The sequence below is a fragment of the Sus scrofa genome, chromosome 7, assembly GCF_054392235.1.
Source record: "Sus scrofa isolate SSC_HxYL_T2T_F1_AM1 chromosome 7, Sscrofa_HxYL_maternal_Yorkshire_Landrace_v2.0, whole genome shotgun sequence".
NCBI lineage: Eukaryota > Metazoa > Chordata > Mammalia > Artiodactyla > Suidae > Sus > Sus scrofa.
The window spans coordinates 50745383-50765801 of NC_139389.1; positions in this window are offsets into that span (position 1 = coordinate 50745383).

Here is a 20419-nt window from a genome sequence, read left to right on the forward strand (position 1 = left end):
ATATTGGTTTACACAATGTTTAATTAAAATCTGTAGAGGTTCAGGTTCCAGATAAAGCTAAGCACATGTCTCTCTGTTTCTTTCATTGATTGTAGCTATAAAATCTGGACAGAACGCACAGGGCAGCTCTTTGTCTGAAAAGTAAATAATGGCCAACTGATTGAAGGGAAAAGCCCAGAATTTGAAGGAAGTAGCATTGACTGAAGCATTGACTTGAATGCCACAGATGGGTAAAGCTGCAGAAGCTTGCAGCAGAGTAGTGTAATTAGAGTCCCACATTTCAGACTCCAAAATGGACTTCAGGAAACTGGAAAGTCCCGGGATGTCTAGGAGAGAGAACAGTTCAGGAAAGTGACCCCATAAAGTTATTTATGAATCCTGGAGTGATCCAAAGCAGCACATACATGCACAGATCTGAGTCACATCAGCATTTAAATTTAACAGACAGCAATTCCCATTGTGGCTCAGTGGAAATAAATCCGACTAGTAAACATGCGGTTCGATCCTTGGCCTCGATTAGTGGCTTAAGGATTGATCCAGCACTGCCATGAGCTGTGGCAGAAGCAGCTCAGATGCCGTGTTGCTGTAGCTGTGGTGTAGGCTGACAGCTACAGCTCTGATTCGAACCGTAGCCTGGGAACCTCCATATGCCATGAGTTTGGCCCTAAAAAGCAAAAAATAAATAATAAATAAATATTTAATAGATGGACTACCTGTCCATGTCTCAGATTGGCCACTGGATAGTGTTCACATGGGACAGATCCAAACAGCATTGCACAGGCATGAGAACTGAACTGACATTAAAAACATAGTCCACTGGAGGTGGGTTAGAGATTGTGACCTAAACCTGAGCAGACTGCCTGTTAAAACAAAAATAAGAACATTCATTCTCCATAGGATTTCAACAAGACTAAGAGTCTCATAACATAATATCCAAAGGTCCAGGATACAATCCAAAACTACTTGCTTTCAAAGAACTAGGAAAATCTCAATTTGAATAAGAAAAGACAGTTAGCAGATGCCAAAGATGAGTGACATGGAAGTTAGAACTGCCTGGTAAAGACTTTAAAGCAGCTATTGTACAATTTTCGACCAAGCAATTACAAATGTATGTGAATCAAACAGAAAATTAGAGTCTTTCCAAGGAAAGAGAAGAAATGAAGAACCAAACTGTAATTTTAGAACTGAAAAATACAAACTGAAATAAACAAACTCACTTCCTGGGCTCAATAGCAGAATGAAGATAAGAGACCAGGAGTCAGAAAATTCCTGTGTAGCACAGTAGGTTAAGGATCTGGCATTGCTGCAATTGTGGCACAGTCTTGAGCCGTAGCCCAGGAAATTCCACATGCCGTGTTTGCGTTAAAAAAAAAAAAAAAGAGCAGGAATCAATGGACTCAAAGACAGAGCAATAGAAACTCCCAGGAGTTCCCACTGTGGCTCAGCAGTTAATGAATTTGACTAGCCTCCATGAGGCCTCGCTAGGTGGGTTAAGGATCTGAAGTTGCCATGAGCTGTGTGTAGGTCGAAGATGAAACTCAGATCCTGCATTGCTGTGGCTGTGGCATAGGCTGACAGCTGCAGCTCCAATTCAACCCCTAGCCTGGGAACCTCCATATGCCACAGGTGCTGCCCTAAAAAGCAAAAAAGAAAAAAAAAAGAAAAAGGAAAGAAAGAAAAGAAAAAGAAATTATCCAATTTGAACAGAGAAAAGAATTGAAAAAAAAATGAACTTAGCCTTGGGAATCTGTGGGATAACAAGAAAAGATTTAACTTTTTTTTTTTTTTGTCTTTTGTCTTTTTGTTGTTGCTATTTCTTGGGCCGCTCCCGCGGCATATGGAGGTTCCCAGGCTAGGGGTTGAATCGGAGCTGTAGCCACCGGCCTACGCCAGAGCCACAGCAACGCAGGATCCGAGCTGCGTCTGCAACCTACACCACAGCTCACGGCAACGCCGGATTGTTAACCCACTGAGCAAGGGCAGGGACCGAACCCGCAACCTCATGGTTCCTAGTCGGATTCGTTAACCACTGCGCCACGACAGGAACTCCGATTTAACTTTTGATTCATTGGAGTCCAAGAAAGAAAGAGGGTGAGCTTGGGGCTAAAAATATATATGAAAAAATAATGGTTGAAACTTAACCAAAAAAGACAGGTAGATGGTAAATGAGCTCATGAAAACATACACAATATCTTTAGCTATTAGTGAAATGAAAATTAAAACCGTAATGGGATACCACCTCAAACCTATCACAGTGGCTTAAAAAAAATTCTGACAACACCAAGTGTGGATACGAATGCAGTACAATTGGGACTCTCATACACTGCTGATGGGAATTCAAAATGGGAAACCCATTCTGGGAAACAATTTGGCAGTTATATATAAAGTTAAACATACCCTTACCACATGAGCAAGCAATCTACTTTTTTTTTTTTTTTTTTTTTTTTGCCATGCCTGCAGCATGTGGAAGTTCCCAGGCCAGGGACTGAATCCATACCACAGCAGTGACAACACTGCATCTTTAACTGCTAGGCCACTCGGGAACTCCCCAGAAATCTACTTCTGCTATATTTACCTTACAAAAATGGAAGGTTACAGTTGCACAAAAATCTGTACATGAATGTTTTTAATAGCACTATTCATAGTAGCCACAAACTGGAGACAACTCAAATGTCCTTCAATAGGTGAATTGCTAAACAAGCTGTGGTACATCCATACAATAAAAAACTACACAGCATTAGGAAGGAAGAAATTGTTAAAATGCGCAGCAATTTGGATGAATCTCAAAAGCATTATACTGAATGAAAGGAACCAGTCTCAAAAGCTTATGATGCTAGATAAATTAATTTATATCATTCCCAAGACAACTAAACTGTAGGGTTGAAGAACAGATCAGTGATGGCCAATGTAGGGATGGAGAGAGGGCATGACCATGAAAGAATAGCATAAGGAACTTTTTTTTTTTTTTTTGCTTTTTAAGGCCAAACTCGTGGCATGTGGAGGTTCCCAGGCTAGGGGTTGAATAGGAGCTACAGCTGCTGACCTACACCACAGCTTACGGCAACACTGGATCCTTAACCCACTGAGTGAGGCCAGGGATTGAACCCACAATCTCATGGCTCCTAGTCTGATTCATTTCTGCTGTGCCACAAAGGGAACTCCCAGCATAAGGAACTTTTGAAAGGTAATGGAACTTTTTTGTATCCTGATAGTGGTATACTAACTTATACAATATGTCTTACATACAATATAATATGTCAAAATTCACACAACTGTACGCCAAGAAATAAATTTTAATATGTGATTGTTTTTAGAGAAAAATTTATAATTACAATACCACGTTCCCTTAGCACAAACAATTCAACCCTAACAGGAGTAGAAGACAGCTAGAAGATAATGTTGCAGAGGCCTCTGCCAGGACATTACGGAGAGCATGAAGAGGACTGGCTAATGGGGAGTTTTGGTTAAATGGAGGTCAGTTAAAAGAGTTTCTACTGGTAGTTCCCTGGTGGATCATTGGGTGAAGAATCCAGCATTGGAATTCCCTCTATGGCACAGTGAGTTAAGAATCTGACTGCAGGAGTTCCCTTTGTGGCACAGTGGAAACGAATCTGACTAGGAACCACGAGGTTGTGGGTTCGATCCCTGGCCTCGCTCAGTGGGTTAAGGATCCGGCATTGCCATGAGCTGTGGGAATCTGACTGCAGTGCTCAGGCCACTGCAGAGGTACAGGTTCAATGACCTGTCCAGCACAGTGGATTAAACCTTCCGGTGTTGCTGCAGCTGCAACGTAGGTCACAACTGTGGCTCAGATTCAACCCCTGGCCAGGAACTTAAACATGCCTCAAGTGGGGCCATAAAATAAAAAATAAATAAGATCAAAAGAATGCAGCATTGTCACTGCTATGCTGCAGTTTCAGTCCCTGGCCTGGGAACTTCTGTGTGCTTGCAGAACAGGCAAAATGAAAATAAAAAAGAGAGAGAGAGAACCTCCTCTCCTATACTTTCAAAATTTCACTCTTTCTTCAAAAATACATTCTGATTGTTTGAATTCTCTAGATTTAAAAAAATTCTCTGTATAAATGCCCTTGATCTTTGATGACTGAAAATCAATAATGCTTTTTCAGGGCACATGACCTCACAAAGACACGTCCCACATGGGTTGATTCAAACTCTTACCCACCTCGAAGTTCTCAGTTCCTCCTCGCTGTCCTCACTTAAAGTCAGTGACCTCTGTTACCCTATGTGGGGGGACAGCTTATGTGGTGCCAGGGTGGCTAAGGTCTCCGTTGACCGGGAGCAACCTGCCAGCTCTGATCGTTGCTCTTTCAGGGGCCACTGACTTCACAAAAGGCATGATGGATGACCAAATGGAACAGAAGCTCCAAGGGGTGCATTTCCATGCACTGGGAAAATAATTTTGAGTATGGGTTCTCTTGAGGCCAAATCTTGAGAAAGTTTCTTTTTGAGATAGATCTCCTCTCTGGAGACACCCACCATGAAACTCTGGCTAACATTCCACCTTCTCCTTTTTTTTCTTTTTTTTTTTTTTAGGGCCACACCAGAGACATATGGAAATTTCCAGGACAGGGGTCGAATTGGAGCTACAGCGGCCGGCCTACGCCACAGCCACGGCAATGCAGGATCTGGGCTGCGTCTGTGACCTACACCACAGCTCACAGCAACGTCGAATCCTTAACCCACTGAGCAAGGCCTGGGATTAAACCCTAAATCTCATGGTTCCTACTTGGATTCGTTTCCACTGAGCCACGACGGGAACTCCCCAACCTTCTTATTTCTGCGTATCCATCATCATTTCCTTCTCCAAAGTCTCAGAGAAGAGTGGTCCCCTCCAAAGTCTTGCAATCTTCCTGTGTTCAGAATTTTACCACCTTCTCAAAGTCAGACTCTCCTCTTGTCAGTGCACCCCATTTTTCTATGCTCCCAAATCATTTGTCTTCACATAATCATTTCTATGAACATTTAGGTCATTTTTATTTTTTAAAATATTTTTCGGTTAGTTGATTTATAATGTTCTGTCAATTTCTGCGGTATAGCAAAGTGACTCAGTCATACATATACATCTACATTCTTTTTTTATTATCTTCTATCATGTTCTATCACAAGCAATTGGATATAGTTCCCTGTATACAGCAGGACCTTAGATCATTTTTAAATGGATGAAGAACTATGGGGTCATATTTTCATGCCTTGTCTGTGTTTGTTAAACTGTTCTTTAGCTAACTCTTTCGGAATACACAAATAGGAGTTCCCTGGTGGCCTAGTGGTTAAAGATCCAGTGTTTTCACTATTATGGCACAGGTTCAATCCTGACCCAGAACTCCCGCACGGCTCGGATGTGGGCAAAATAAATAAATAAATAAAAATAAATAATTTTACCTTTTCCAAAGAGATTTATTTCCAATCCCTTAGGATGATTGCCTTACTTAGGAGCTTTTCTAATCAAGATTTAGAAATTCTCTCCAGGTTTAAATGCGGTAAAGAGGATTTCTGTCTACTTAAGTTTACATGGGGACTCTCATGCCATTTGATATGTATAGAACAGGAGACTGAGGTGTATAGAACCAACACTAAAAAAATGGAATGTCCTTGAAGATTCTTGTCTTGAAAGTTTCCCCATATGACTGTGGGCATTTAAAGCATGGGCTTGAGAAGAAATCAGTTAGCACCGGATCACGACTGTGGCATTTCTTCTGTTTCTGCCATACCCTTTGAGGTTGTGACTTTGACTTCACAAGAGGAAGTTGTAGGAAGAAGGCTTGGACTGCGGAAATAGGAAGAGACCACAAGAAATGTACAGTGCCTCAATTACCTTAGGCTGTCCCAACCCTGACCTAAAAAGACCCCAATATTAGTCTGTTAGGAGCCAGACATGGAGTCTGTCTGGCCAAGAATGGATGCTGAGAGATGGCTGCGGGCCATTGCACCTCTCTTTCCCCACACTTGACACCCACTCACCAGCTCTGCTTGGCAGGCTGGGCTTTGAGCTCACCAGATTCAAGCCTGGGCTCATGTGGAAGATATGACATTATCTAGCAAAGACATTGGGCAAAGCATGAGGATAACAACAAAGTTCTGATTGAAATGCCATGTGCCTACTGTTTAATTAAGTATCTTGCATGGAGAGATCTAAAAAGTCAACATGAGCTGATTGCGAGAGAATCACTTTCTGACAAAATGGAGAAGTAACTTCACTGTGGAGTTGATGCCTTGATAATTTATATGTATGTTCTGTTGCCCCGTCTGCCTAGCTTCCTTCAGAAAAAAAGAAAGAAAAAACTCCTTTATATAATTCCCTCTTTGCCACTCTCCTTCCTCCTCCTTTTAAAAAAATGGCTCGGGAGGTCTCTTGGGGCTCGGTGGGTTAATGATCTAGCGTTGTCACTGCAGTTGTTTGCCTCTCTCCTATGACTTGGGTTTAATCCCCAGCCTGAGAATGTCCACATGCCAAGGGTGTGGTAAAATAAATAAGTAAAGAAGCTTTCAGGTTAAAGGAAGAACAATTTAAAAACAAGAACAAAAACAAAAAATGGAGTTCTCCTGTGGTGTGGAGGGCTAAAGATCTGATGTTGCCACGGCAGGGGCTTGGGTTGTTGCAGTGTCAAGGGTTCAGTGCCTGATCCGGGAACGTCCACATAATTCTGGCACAGCCAATAAACAACCCAACAACCAAACAAATGCATAAATAAATAAATAATTTTTAAATGTGAAATGTGGTCTGTTGTAAACAAGGCAAAAGAAGAGTCGATGCCTCAGAATATTAATTACGCCCTTCCTCCGTGCAAGACATTGCTTGACTTGGGGCTCCCATCTACAAGGATTCTGCCGTTCTTCCCCTCCTGAGGCTCACTCTCTAGAATAGTCCTTCTCTACCCTTTTCCATGCTAGCCCCCCACTTAGGAAACTTATTAGTTATTGTTTCCTTAACTGGCTCCACAATGAAATTTTAATACTACGATATATTGTGTATTTGTTTATATACTGTGTCTATCTATGCTTTAAACATAGAAAGATTACAATTCTTTTGCCCCTCTAAGAACCAGTTTTTACCCCGTTGGAGTGATGTTATGCCTGTGAAAAATGCATGCTGTAGGGGAAAATCAGAAATAAGTAATTAAGGATGTTCCTGTCATGGTTCAGTGGTAACAAACCGACTAGTATCATAAAGACGCAGGTTTGATCCCTGGCCTCGCTCAGTGGGTTAAGGATCCAGCATTGCGGTGAGCTGTGGTGTAGGTCGCAGACATGGCTCAGATCCCACATTGCTGTGGCTGGGGTGTACGCCGGCAGTTATAGCTCTATTCGGCCTCTAGCCTGGAAACTTCCATATGCCACAGGTGCAGCCCTAGGAAGACAAAAAAAGAAAAAGAAATAAGCAAATAAGAAAAATACTTTTAATGAATTAAAGGGAAATTAAAGGAACTAAAAACTGGGGTATGTTACTTTGCATATAGATATCCAGTTGCTTGCCCTGAGTCAAAGAGAAAAAAGAAACTGTTAAACGACAGCCTTTCCTTTCTTTCTTCTCTACATCAGTTGAGCTGAGAATATAGGACAGTTTCATTATCCCAGTACAACTGTGGTCCTACAGGCAAGCAGTGGGTAAGGATGCCCAGAGCTCCCTGGTCTCATTTTCTCTGAAGCCCAGTTGCTTAAGTCCTTCATCTGAAACTTAAAAGGTCAAGACTAAAGTTAACCCCAACGTACAAAGAATTTCTCTCTTCCTGTTTTTCAGACACCCTCACCTTAAGCCCTGCTGCCTCCCTTCGACAAGCTCTACACCCCAAAGAGCAGAGCTGCCAAAAGCCAGTCATTTGGGGAACCCGATCTACTTGGTTATTTATTTCTGTGCAGCTCTGAATGGGCCATTGTTCCTTAGCATGGGTGTGAGACTATCAAAGATAATTTTAACTTGCCAGGATTGCAGAAGAACAAAGCATATCTATTTGCATAGTGCCCTCACATAGGTGGGTTCCAGCAAAATAATGAAGGCAGAGGGGAACAATCTAATGCCATGGTTATATGATCCAGTGCAGGTTTTAGAATCCAGACCACTGTTTGCAAATTGGCAGGTAACATAACTACTCTAAGACTCGGTTTATCCATAGGCAGAATAAGAAGAGTGACTACCATACTGGGTTGTTACAAGAAATAATGAAAATGATATATGATTTAGTACAATACACAGAGCCTAGAAAGACTTCTATAAATCTCTGCTGCTATTATAACTATCTCCGTAAGCCCACCATGTTTGGTTTGGGTATTCCTGCTAGTTTTGTTATTTTTGGCATAAAAAGGTTAAAATTGGGTTAAAATCAAAGTGGGATCTCCGATACCTAATCCTGAGTAGTATTTTGCCTCATCAGCCTCTTAGTTACCCTGGCCTTTCAATTTCACTTGTTGGTATTTTTCTTTTTTTTTCTTTTTTTTTTTTTTTTTTTTTGGTCTTTTGTCTTTTTGTCTGTTGTTGTTGTTGTTGCTATTTCTTGGGCCGCTCCCGCGGCATATGGAGGTTCCCTAGGGGTTGAGTCGGAGCTGTAGCCACCGGCCTACGCCAGAGCCACAGCAACGCGGGATCCGAGCCGAGTCTGCAACCTACACCACAGCTCACGGCAACGCCGGATCGTTAACCCACTGAGCAAGGGCAGGGACCGAACCCGCAACCTCATGGTTCCTAGTCGGATTCGTTAACCACTGCGCCACGACGGGAACTCCGGTATTTTTCTAAACTAATCTGTTACTTTATTTTCTTCCTTTGGCTGCCAAGTTACATTTTACAATTGTAATTGTTACTCCCCTTCATTCTGTGCCAGGAGATGCTGAATTAATAGATTAGATCAGCTAGTTTTCAGTCCTTTGGAAGGCTTACACAATTCCAGTGGAAGAATTTTTTTTTTCCTTTGGTCTTTTCTGGGGCCGTACCCATGGCATATGGAGGTTCCCAGGCTAGCGGTCTAATCAGAGCTACAACTGCCGGCCTACATCACAGCCACAATGCAGGATCTGAGCCACATCTGTGACCTACACCACAGCTCACGGCAACGCCGGATCCTTAACCCACTGAGCAAGGGCAGGGATCGAACCTACAACCTCATGGTACCTAGGTGGATTCATTAACCACTGAGCCACGACAGGAACTCCAGTCGTAGAATGTTTAATACCAAACTCTTCCCCATTCCTTCCTGAATCTGCATCAGCTCTAAGAACCCTATCCGGCCTATTAGCATCACTATGTTGATAATTATCTATGCTCATCCTCAGGGTCCTTTGGCACAACCTGATCTTTCCCTGTGTCTACATGGTATTTCTGTTATGTGTCCCTGACTCTCCATTCCATTCTCAAAGCCTATCCAAGTACAGCAGAGGTGCTCTTCTATGTGCCAGACACGTGTTCAAGCACAATGGAAAGGACATTCATTATGTTACCAGCCACCCAGCATGTTTAAACATCCTTCCTGTGTTTGGGAAATACCCTGTAGTTTTCTTAGCCTGTTTAGTTAGGGCTCAGGGATTCAGCTAGGGGCAGATGGTGGCTTTGTGGGGCTTGAAGCTAAAACAATTTGGGGGACAATTTCTTTCAGAATAAGGCAACAGAAATCATGAACTAACATTAGGTTTAAAAATTAGATACTTAGAATGAGAAAAAAAAAGTGAAAAATTTAACATTTTAAAAACTGACCAATACCACAAACATCACAAATCTAGAAAAACAACATAATTTCTAATTAAGTGCTTGATGTACCTCTTTAATATTTTTCTTTATGATCATTTATCATTTATTTCTATTTATTATGTATTTATTATTATTTTAGCTGCATAGTCTTTGATTGCCTCTTCCTGTGACAACGACTTTGTAATGGGTTGGGTTTTTTCCAAGAATAGAAAGATATGTGAGGAGTTCCCCTTGTGGCCCAGCAGGCTAAGGACTCAGTGATGTCTCTGTGAGGATGCAGTTATGATCCCTGGCCTCCCTCAGTGGGTTAAGGATCCAGCATTGCCATGACCTACGGGGTAGGTTAGGTCATAGATGTGGCTCAGATCCAGTATTGTCATGTCTGTGGCATCAGCTGGCAGCTGCAGCTCTGACCCCTAGCCCAGAAACTTCCATGTGCCACAGGTGCGGCTGTAAAAAAGAAAAACAAGATACTTGAGACTTTTTTTTAAGAAGGTTGGTCAAAGGTTTTTTTAATTATTAATTTTGATAGTCTAGAGACGTTTCTTTAAGCTTTACAACTCATAGTTGATAATGTGTAAATTTCGTAGGTGAGACAGAGGGCGGCAGGGCTGCAGTTACTATATCCTGTGCACATTTTCCCAAACCTATGACATTTCTGTGCAAGTGAAGCTGAAGCTGCATTAGCTCCAAAGATGGTGCATCCAGCTCTACACAGGCTTAGGTTTCACCCATCAGACGTTATCATAAAGATGTCACTGCAGAAGTCAACAACCATAGGAAGGAGGAGGGCTGGCAACCTATTGTTTCGAAAGAATGACAACAGAGGCCATCAGCGCTTCCAGAACATCCTTGGGTGCAGCTTATTGTGTTGAGTCTTTGGAGTCCCTGGTGGGGCTGTCATGTCTGGGTCCAGCAGCAGTGATGCCCTTTCTTCTTGAGCAGCCCTCACTATATGATGTGGGCGGGGATCCTGGTTGCGCTGCCTCTCGGTCTCACTCAACAACATTCTTATAAATTCCATGAGGTATCAAATATTCTTTTTTTTGGCGGGGGGGGGGGTCTTTTTTGCCTTTTCTAGGGCTGCTCCCATGGCATATGGAGGTTCCCAGGTTAGGGGTCTAATTGGAGCTGAAGCCACTGGCCTGTGTCAGAGCCACAGCAACACGGGATCTGAGCCAGGTCTGTGACCTACACCACAGCTCAGGGCAACACCAGATCCTTAACCCACTGAGCGAGGCCAGGGATCAAACCTGCAACCTCATGGTTCCTAGTTGGATTCGTTAACCACTGTGCCATGACGGGAATTCCTCAAATATTCTTTGTTAAATTAAAAAACATATGTATGGAGTTCCCGGCATGGCACAGTGGTTAACAAATCCGACTAGGAACCATGAGGTTGAGGGTTCGATCCCTGCCCTTGCTCAGTGGGTCAAGTTCCGGCGTTGCCATGAGCTGTGGTGTAGGTCACAGACGTGGCTCGGATCCTGCGTTGCAGTGGCTCTGGCATAGGCTGGCAGCTGCAGCTCCGATTCAACCCCTAGCCCGGGAACCTCCATATGCCGCAGGAGTGGCCCAAGAAATGGCAAAAAGACAAAAAAAAAAAAAGTATATATTTTTGGTCTAAAACAGCTAGGGTAGTTTCTGTTTGCAATTTTAAATCCTGACTGATACATGAAGAGTAGGTAAGGTTAAGGCTGAGGCATCATGAGCCTGCCTGAAATGACTGCACAGTCTAAGGATGGAAAAGTGAATCAGAGCACAGGGTACTAGAGAAAACTAGTGTCCAAATACCAAGAAAGTAAGGATGAAGGTCAAATACATGTGATCCAGAGTTGAAGGCAGAAGTCAGGAAGTCAAGAATCTTGATTGGGAGTTCCTGTTGTGGTGCCGCTGAAATGAATCCAACTAGGAACCATGAGGTTGCGGTTTAGATCCCCGGCTTCTCTCAGTGGGTCAAGCATCTGGCATTGCCGTGAGCTGTGGTGTAAGTTGTTGATGGGGCTCGGATCCTGTGTTGCTGTGGCTGTGGTGTAGGCCAGCAGCTGCAGCTCTGATGTGACCCCTAGCCTGGGAACCTCCACATGCCATAGGTGCGGCACTGAAAAAAAAAAAAAAGCAAAAAAAAAAAAAAAAGCAAAAGGAAAAGAACCTTGAGTAGTGGAAAGAGGTGAAGGCAAAAAAGATGAAGAAAAGGCAAAAAAGGGTCCTTTGATGGGCCAGCAGTTGGGTGGTATGAATGAGGGTTGCGTGGGCTTAAAAAGAAATGGAGGCAGACTCAAAGACAAACAACCTAGTGGCTAGAGGTTGGGGGAGCGGCAAATTAAGGGTTGGGGAGTGGGAGACACAAACCACTGGGTGTAAGATGGGTCAAGGATGTTTGGTACAACATGGGGAATATAGCCATTATTCCATAACAACTCCAAATGGAAAGTAACCTTTAAAAATTGAATAAAAATAGGAGTTCCCGTCGTGGCGCAGTGGTTAACGAATCCGACTAGGAACCATGAGGTTTTGGGTTCTATCCCTGGCCTTGCTCAGTGAGTTAATGATCCGGCGTTGCCGTGAGCTGTGGTGTAGGTTGCAGACTCGGCTCGGATCCCGCGTTGCTGTGGCTCTGGTGTAGGCCAGTGGCTACAGCTCCGATTCGACCCCTAGCCTGGGAACCTCCATATGCCGCGGGAGCGGCCCAAGAAATAGCAACAACAACAACAACAAAAAGACAAAAGACAAAAAAAAAAAAAATTGAATAAAAATAAAAACCAATGTCTTTAGGAGTCCCTGTCATGGCTCAGTGGTTAGCAAATCCGACTAGGAACCATGAGGTTGCCAATTCGATCCCTGGCCTCGTTCAGTGGGTTAAGGACCTGGAGTTGCTGTGAGCTATGGTGTAGGTCACAGACACAGCTCAGACCTGGTGTTTCTGTGGCTCTGGTGTAGCCCAGCAGCTACAGCTCCAATTCGATCCCTAGCCTGGGAACCTCCATATGCTACAGGTTCGGCCCTAAAAAGACAAAAAGACAAAAAAAAAAAAAAAAAAAAAGGAATGTCTTTAAATTTTAATAAAAAATAAATATCAAAACTAAGTAAAAAAATTAAAATTTGTCTTTAAGGTATCATTTTTGAAAAAAGAAAAGAAATGGAAGAAGGCTGGACAGTACAGTAACTCAGGCTCTCATTAGCTCATATTTGGAAATAAAAGCCTTCCAACCTCCTCAACCTCCTCCCACGTTTCTGCCCTGCGTATGTTTTGTTTCTTTTTTCTTTTTTTTTTTTTTTTTGCCAATTTCTGTTGTATGGCAAGGTTACTCAGCCTGCAGTATGTTCTTTATACAAAATACCCATTGAGGCCATTGTAATTGCCCTATTAAAAAAAAAAAATCAATTGTGTCTGCACATCACCTATAGACCATTGCAGAACTCATTAGCCTGGCATTTCTGACCCTCTCTCATCTAGGTCAATCCATCTCTCTAACTCATTCCTAGTTAATCTTCTCATACTCTGTTAGAAACACACTGAGCTATGTCATGTTTCCTAGACATGCGTTTCATTTTCCCACGCTTATGCAATTCCTTTGGCCCGGGATGCTCTCCCTGCCTCTCAGCGCATCCAAATCCCCCAACCCACCGCTCCACCCCCACCCCCGTCTTCTAAAGCCCAGTTCAAACGCCACTCTTCTTCTTTAGCAGCGGTATTTCTTCCCCAAAGCACACTAACTGTACTTGTCATGTTACTTTTCCCACGTTCCACCTTCCGTTACAGGTATTTAGGCACTTTTTTTTTTTGTTTTTTTTTAGGGCCACACCTGTGGCATATGGAAGTTCCCAGGCTAGGGGTCTAATCGGAGCTACAGCCGCTGGCCTGTGCCACAGCCACAGCAATGCAGGATCCAAGACTCATCTTCGACCTACATCACAGCTCACAGCAACACTGGATCCTTAACCCACTGAGAGAAGCCAGGGATCAAACCCACAACCTCATGGTTTCTACTTGGATTCATTTCCTCTGAGCCATGATGGGAACTCCTGAAGCTACTCTTGACACATTTTCTCTAGAACCTAAAGTGAGAGTGGCCGAAGATTTGGGAGGAAAAATGCAGGCTTGGGTCTCAGACAAACAGGAGATGGAGTCACAACTCTGTCACTGGCTAATGAAGCATCTTGTGACGGGTCGCCTAATTACACAAAGCCAGTGGGAATAGAGAGATAATAATCCCTATGGCACAGGATTTTTTTCAAGAATTGAGCAGGGTTCTAGAAGGAACCTTGTACAATTCCTGGTACAAAAGAGATGCTAACTGGACATTAGTGGTTGTTTCCTCCTGAGTCTTCCTTCTTCAGCCTCAGCATCTCTCACTCCAGACAGTTACACAACTCAGTTGTTTGGTCTGCTCATCTATCCTATTTCGTTACTCTTGCTCTTAAAAATATGACTTTGAGGGAGTTCCCGTCATGGCTCAGTGGTTAAGGAATCTGCCTAGGAAGCATGAGGTTGCGGGTTCGATCCCTTGTCTCACTCAGTGGGTTAAGGATCCGGCATTGCCATGAGCTGTGTTGTAGGTTGCAGACTAGGCTTGGATCTGGCATTGCTGAGGCTCTGGCACAGGCCCGTGGCTACAGCTCCAATCAGACCCCTAGCCTGGGAACCTCCATATGCTGCAGGTGCAGCCTTAGACGAAGGCAAAAAAGAAAAAAAAAAAAAAAATATATATATATATATGCCTTTGAGGATGCCCCAAATGAGATCTAACCAGTTCATAGAATAGTGGGAATATTACTTGGCATGACCTCAAAACTACTTCTATTTTTGCAGCACAAGATAGTCATAGCACATGTTGGCTAATTTTAAGCTTTAGATTAACCTAAAATCTTCAGACTTTTTGAGCAACCTCCCTCCAGGTCACATGTTCATTTCATACTTGACACTAATTGCAAATGCTTACCCTTGTCTTCAACTAGTTTACATAAGCCTAGGATTTTACTCTACCAAAATCAAGCTCAGCCTTGATTTTAATCATCTTGCAAAAAGTATGGGGGGAGGTTGGTGGGAGGAGCACTAAGCAATAACTTCAGAACATTCTTCTTACCTTCATTTAATTGCAGAATAAACACCTCCCACAGTAAGCTCTAATGCAGGCCAGCATTTCAGTCTCTGTGGAAGCAAAAGGTGACTTTGACCTTTGCACTTCGGCTTTGCCAATCAGAACCACATAAGCAATTAAACTTCAACCAACACAGTAATTGAATAACAGAAATATATTTTCAGAGATCACCGTAAGGAAAACAAAAAAGTGACATTCTTTAACTTCTCAAATAGAAAGAATTCTCCAGTGTTTTCCTTAAACATTGTTTTTTTCTACTAAGAGCACTGCCCCAGAGCTTTGATGAGTGACTAACAGCCTCACCGCTTGCAAAAAAAATCTCAGAAATTTAAGTTTCTCAGGTTCTGTACCGATAAAATTGTGTTTTCTTTGAGAACATGGAAATAAAGCAATCTAAATGCAAAATATTTTACTGAGGTTCTGAAGAACTTCTCATTGAGGGGTCATAAGTGATGTTTTTATTATTGGAAATTTATAGGAAATATTTTGGGGGACCTTTCCAATTTTTCTTTATCAATGTCTATCCTACATATTTCAAATATAACTTTAAAGAAAGAGAGATTACGTAAGAAAGAGAAACTATTTCAAACTAAAATTTTTATTAAAAAAGAAAAAAAAAACTTGTGTAAAGAAGAAAAATTCTTTTTTTTTTTTTCGTCTTTTGAGGGCCACACCTGCCGCATATGGAGGTACCTGGGCTAGGGTCAAATTTGAGCTGCAGCTGCCGGCCTACACCACAGTCACAGCAACTCCAGGGCCAAGCCACACCTGTGACCTACACCACAGCTCGTGGCAATGCCGGATCCTTAACCCACTGAGCAAGGCCAGAGACCGAACCTGCAACCTCATGGTTCCTAGTCGGATTCGTTTCTGCTGCGCTGCGACGGGAACTCTAGAAAAATTCTTTTTAAAAAATGTCTAAGTAGGGAGTTCCCGTCGTGGCTCAGTGGTTAACAAATCCGACTAGGAACCATGAGGTTGTGGGTTCGGTCCCTGGTCTTGCTCAGTGGGTTAAAGATCTGGCATTGCCGTGAGCTGTGGAGCAGGTCGCAGATGCGGCTCAGATCCAACATTGCTGTGGTTCTGGCATAGGCTGGTGGCTACAGCTTTGATTAGACCCCTAGTTTGGGAACCTCCATATGCCACAGGAGTGGCCCTAAAAAGACAAAAAGACAAAAAAAAAAAAAAAAAAAAAACCCAAAAAATGTCTAAGTATGTGTCCACTCTCAGGGGAAAGAAAATGAGAACCAAGGTCTAAATCAAAAATGATATTATAAGTTTGTGGGATTTACCTAGTCTGGGGTTAATCTTTCTTTGCCGTTAAAACCTGCCTGAGATCCAAACAAAACAAATGAGCTATCAAATAAGTCTTGAGATTTCACTGCCAATAAAGTTAGAAGAGAGGGAAGGTGAAAAGTAGGGTTAGGAAGTAGAGTCATTTTTCTACTATTTACATAAAACTCAGAAAATATTTTCTCATTTATCATTGGGGATTCAGTTACTTAGTATAAATAAAAGATGTCTAAAAAATGCAAATCAAAACTACAATGAAGTACCACCTCACACCGGTCAGAATGGCCATTATGAATAAACCTACAGATAACAAATGCTGGAGACAGTGTAGAGAAAAGGGAACCCTCCTTCACAGTTGGTGGGAATGTAAACTGGTACAACCACTATGCAATGGACTACTACTCAGCCATAAAAAAGAACGAAATAATACTATTTGCAGCAACATGGATGCAACTAGAGATTATTATACTAAGTGAAGTAAGTGAGAAAGAGATACTATATGATATCACTTATATGTGGAATCTAAAATGTGGCACAATGATCCTATCTACAAAACAGAAGCAGACTCACAGACATAGAGAACAGACTTGTGTTGCCAAGGGAGAGAGGGGAGGGAAAGGAATGGACTGGCAGTTTGAGGTTAATAGAAGTAAACTATTACAGTTGGGATGGATAAATAATGAGGTCCTACTGTAGAACACAGGGAGCTATATCCAGTCCCTTGGGATAGACCATGACAGAAGATAACGTAAGAGAGAGAATGTGTATGTACATATGACTGTGTCACTTTGCTGTGCAGCAGAAATTGGCACATTCCAAATCAACTATATTTTAATAAGTTTACATAGATTTATTTAAATGCTTCGAAAAGATGTCTAAGCTAATCAAGACTAAAAAATGCCACAATTTTTATTAGTTTGTTTGAATGCTTTTAGATGTATTATATGCTCCCTAGATACAGAAAAGAGACCATGTGAAATATAATTAAGCTTTTTCTCTGTCAGTTAAGACTGTCTTTATCAATCTTTTATATTGTAAGGAAAATGGAGTCTATGGGGGGGGTCTCTGGCTGATAGTGCATTCATATTCTGAAATATCTCTTCTTTGACTAATCCTTTATATTTGCTGATTTGTTTTGGAACACCTCTTAAGGCCTATGGGAAACGTCTTTAGGTTGAACCATGAAATTGTTGATACTTAATTATCTGTAACCTATAAAACATCCATTTCTCTTGCTTTAACCTAACGTAATCAAAGATTAAGTCCAAAGCTGAAGAAGGTTTCTGTTAGCTGACTTCATCATACCCCATGACATTAATAGAGCTCTTACCATAGCAGATGTGATGAAATGTAAGCTATGCTGGGTCATGTATTTCCCTTCTTACACATGGCCTCTGGACCTCACGGGCTTGTTTTCCACTGTCACTATCAAGAGACAAGAGAACCATATCTTTAAGAGAATGCCATCTTGCCCTGTGGCTTCTCTGGCAATACAACTTTTTGATCCCCAATCTCTGGTTTACTGTCATCAAATCTCCACCTTTTTTTTTTTGTCTTTTTAGGCCCACACCTGCATCATATGGAGGTTCCCAGGCTAGGGGTCTAATCCGAGCTACAGCTGCCAGCCTTCGCCACAGCCACAGCAACCCAGGATCTGAGCCGCATCTGTGACCCACACCACAACTCACAGCAACATCGAATCCTCAACCCAATGGGCGAGGCCAGGGATCGAACCCACAACCCCACAGTTCCTAGTCAGATTCATTTCTGCTGCGCCACGACGGGAACTCCTCCACCTATTTTTGTGTATTAACTTTTAGTACATTAAGATGAAAATTTCTTGGGCTTCTTCATCATTGAGGGTTTTTTGTTTGTTTGTTTTTTGCCTTTTAGGGCCACATCTGTGACACAGGAAGTTCACAGGCTAGGGGTCAAGTCAGAACTGTGGCTATCAGCCTACACCACAGCCATAGCAATGCCAGATCCGAGTCATGTCTGCAACCTACACTGCAGCTCATGGCAATGCCGGATCCTTAGCCCACTGAGTGGGGCCAGGAAGTCGAACCCAAGTCGTCGTGGATACTAGTCAGGTTTGTTACCTCTGAGCCACAATGGGAACTCTCGATCATTGAGTTTTAGAGGTAGAAGAGATCTCAGCAATCACTTAACCCAACTCTCCTGTAGTTAACATTGCTGATTGCCAGTTCCCTTTGTCAACCCAGTTTTCACGCAGTCTTTCATCCTCCCTGATGCTGCCGATGTGCTTTGACCATGGGCTTCACTTAGCTGTGGGGATGATCTCACTGGTTTGGAATCTCAGCCTAAGCCCATCTGCTCACCCAGGTCCCTGCTATTAGGATGGGTGTTATGGGCTGTGTTGTGTCCCTCTCAAAATTCATAGATTGTCATCCTAACTCCCTGTAACTCAGAATGTGACCATATTTGGAGACAGGACCTGTAAGGAAGTCATTAAGTTCAAATCAGGTCCTTAGAGTTGGCCCTACTTCAAGATGTCTAGGGCTCTTATAAGAAAATTTAGACACAGAAACATACAGAAGAAAGAAATGTGAAGATATAAGGAGAAGATGAATGTTTACAAGCCAAGGAGAGGGCTCAGAAGAAAACAATCCTGCTGACACCTGGATCTCAAGTTTCTAGTTGCATTTTTTTTTAATTATTTTATTTTATTTTGTCTTTTTAGGGCTGCACCCATGGCATATGGAAGTTCCCAGGCTAGAGGTTGAATCAGAGCTGCAGCTGCTGGCCTACATCACAGCCACAGCCACACAGGATCCAAGCTGTGTCTGTGATCTACACCACAGCTCAGGGCAACGCCAGATCCTTAACCCACTGAGCGAGGCCAGGGATCGGACCTACATCTTCATGGTTCCTCGTCAGGTTGGTTACCTCTGAGCCACAGTGGGAACTCCTCAGGTTTCTAGTTTCCAGATCTATAAGATTATTTTCATTGTTTAAGCCACCCCATCTGTGGTACTTTGTTATGGCAGCTCTGGCAAACTAGTACGATGGGACGGGGCTTTGGAGTGGAACCCAGTTTGAGCCACAAAGGAGAGAAGTCTTTTGGAAACCACCAGGAAAGAATACCCCTGGTTGAAAAGAGAGCCCCAGGAGAGATACTATTCCTTCTTCTCAACATTGTGAGGTAGAGGGTCGAGCTTGTAAAGTCTGCAGTGTTTCTGTCATCAAAATGATGCTGCCCTGAGAAGGAACCAGTACTCAGAGATGATCAGAACGGGAGGAAGTGAGGAAATAGGAGCTGGAGTTACTTAATGAAACTGACCTCAAACCCTGCTCAATCTCTGGACTTCCAGTTACGTGAGCCAATAAATCTCAGTTAAGCCAGTTAAGGGCAAGCTGTCTATGACTTGGCGTCTCTGTCGAATGTGATATGTTACCTACCCACTCATTTCACAGAGAGAGGCTGAGCCTTCCTCCAATTTAAGTGACTTGTCTGATGTATCAGAACATAGATTAAACAATCTATCAAAACAATTCTCTTTCCCTAACACATCTGGGTTATAGATGGAGGATACCGGGGTGGGGAGGGATAAATTGGGAGGCTGAAATTAAAGCTCCTAATTTATCACCACAACAGAATATATTAACCTATGCCAAACAGGAACTCCCTCAATTTTTTTTTTTTTTTTTATCTTTTTGCCATTTCTTGGGCCACTCCCACGGCATATGGAGGTTCCCAGGCGAGGGGTCGTATCGGAGCTGTAGCCACCGGCCTACACCACAGACGCAGCAATGAGGGATCCAAGCCGCGTCTGCAAACTACACCACAGCTCACAGCAATGCCGGATCCTTAACCCACTGAGCAAGGGCAGGGACCGAACCCGCAACCTCATGGTTCTTAGTCGGATTCGTTAACCACTGCGCCACGATGGGAACTCCTCCCTCAATTTTTTTTTGTTTTAAGAAAAGCAAAAACTTTAAAAAAAAAAAAAAAAAAAAAAGAAGAAAGAACACCAGTAGTATAGTTAGGAAATAGGATCCAACCCTCTGTTTTATTGTGATAGAGGTGTTCACTGCACTAAATCATCAATATGTTTTTTTAATTTTTTAAATTTATTTTTTTGTCGTTTTAGGCCTGCACCTGTGGCATATAAAGGTTCCCAGGCTAGGGGTCGAATCGCAGCTGTAGCCCCTGGCCTACGCCACAGCCACAGCAATGCCAGATCTGAGCTGCATCTGCAACCTACACCACAGGTCACGGTGATGCCAGATCCTTAACCCACTGAGCAAGTCTTAGGATCGAACCTGTGTCCTCATGTATACTAGCCAGATTCGTTTCTGCTGAGCCACA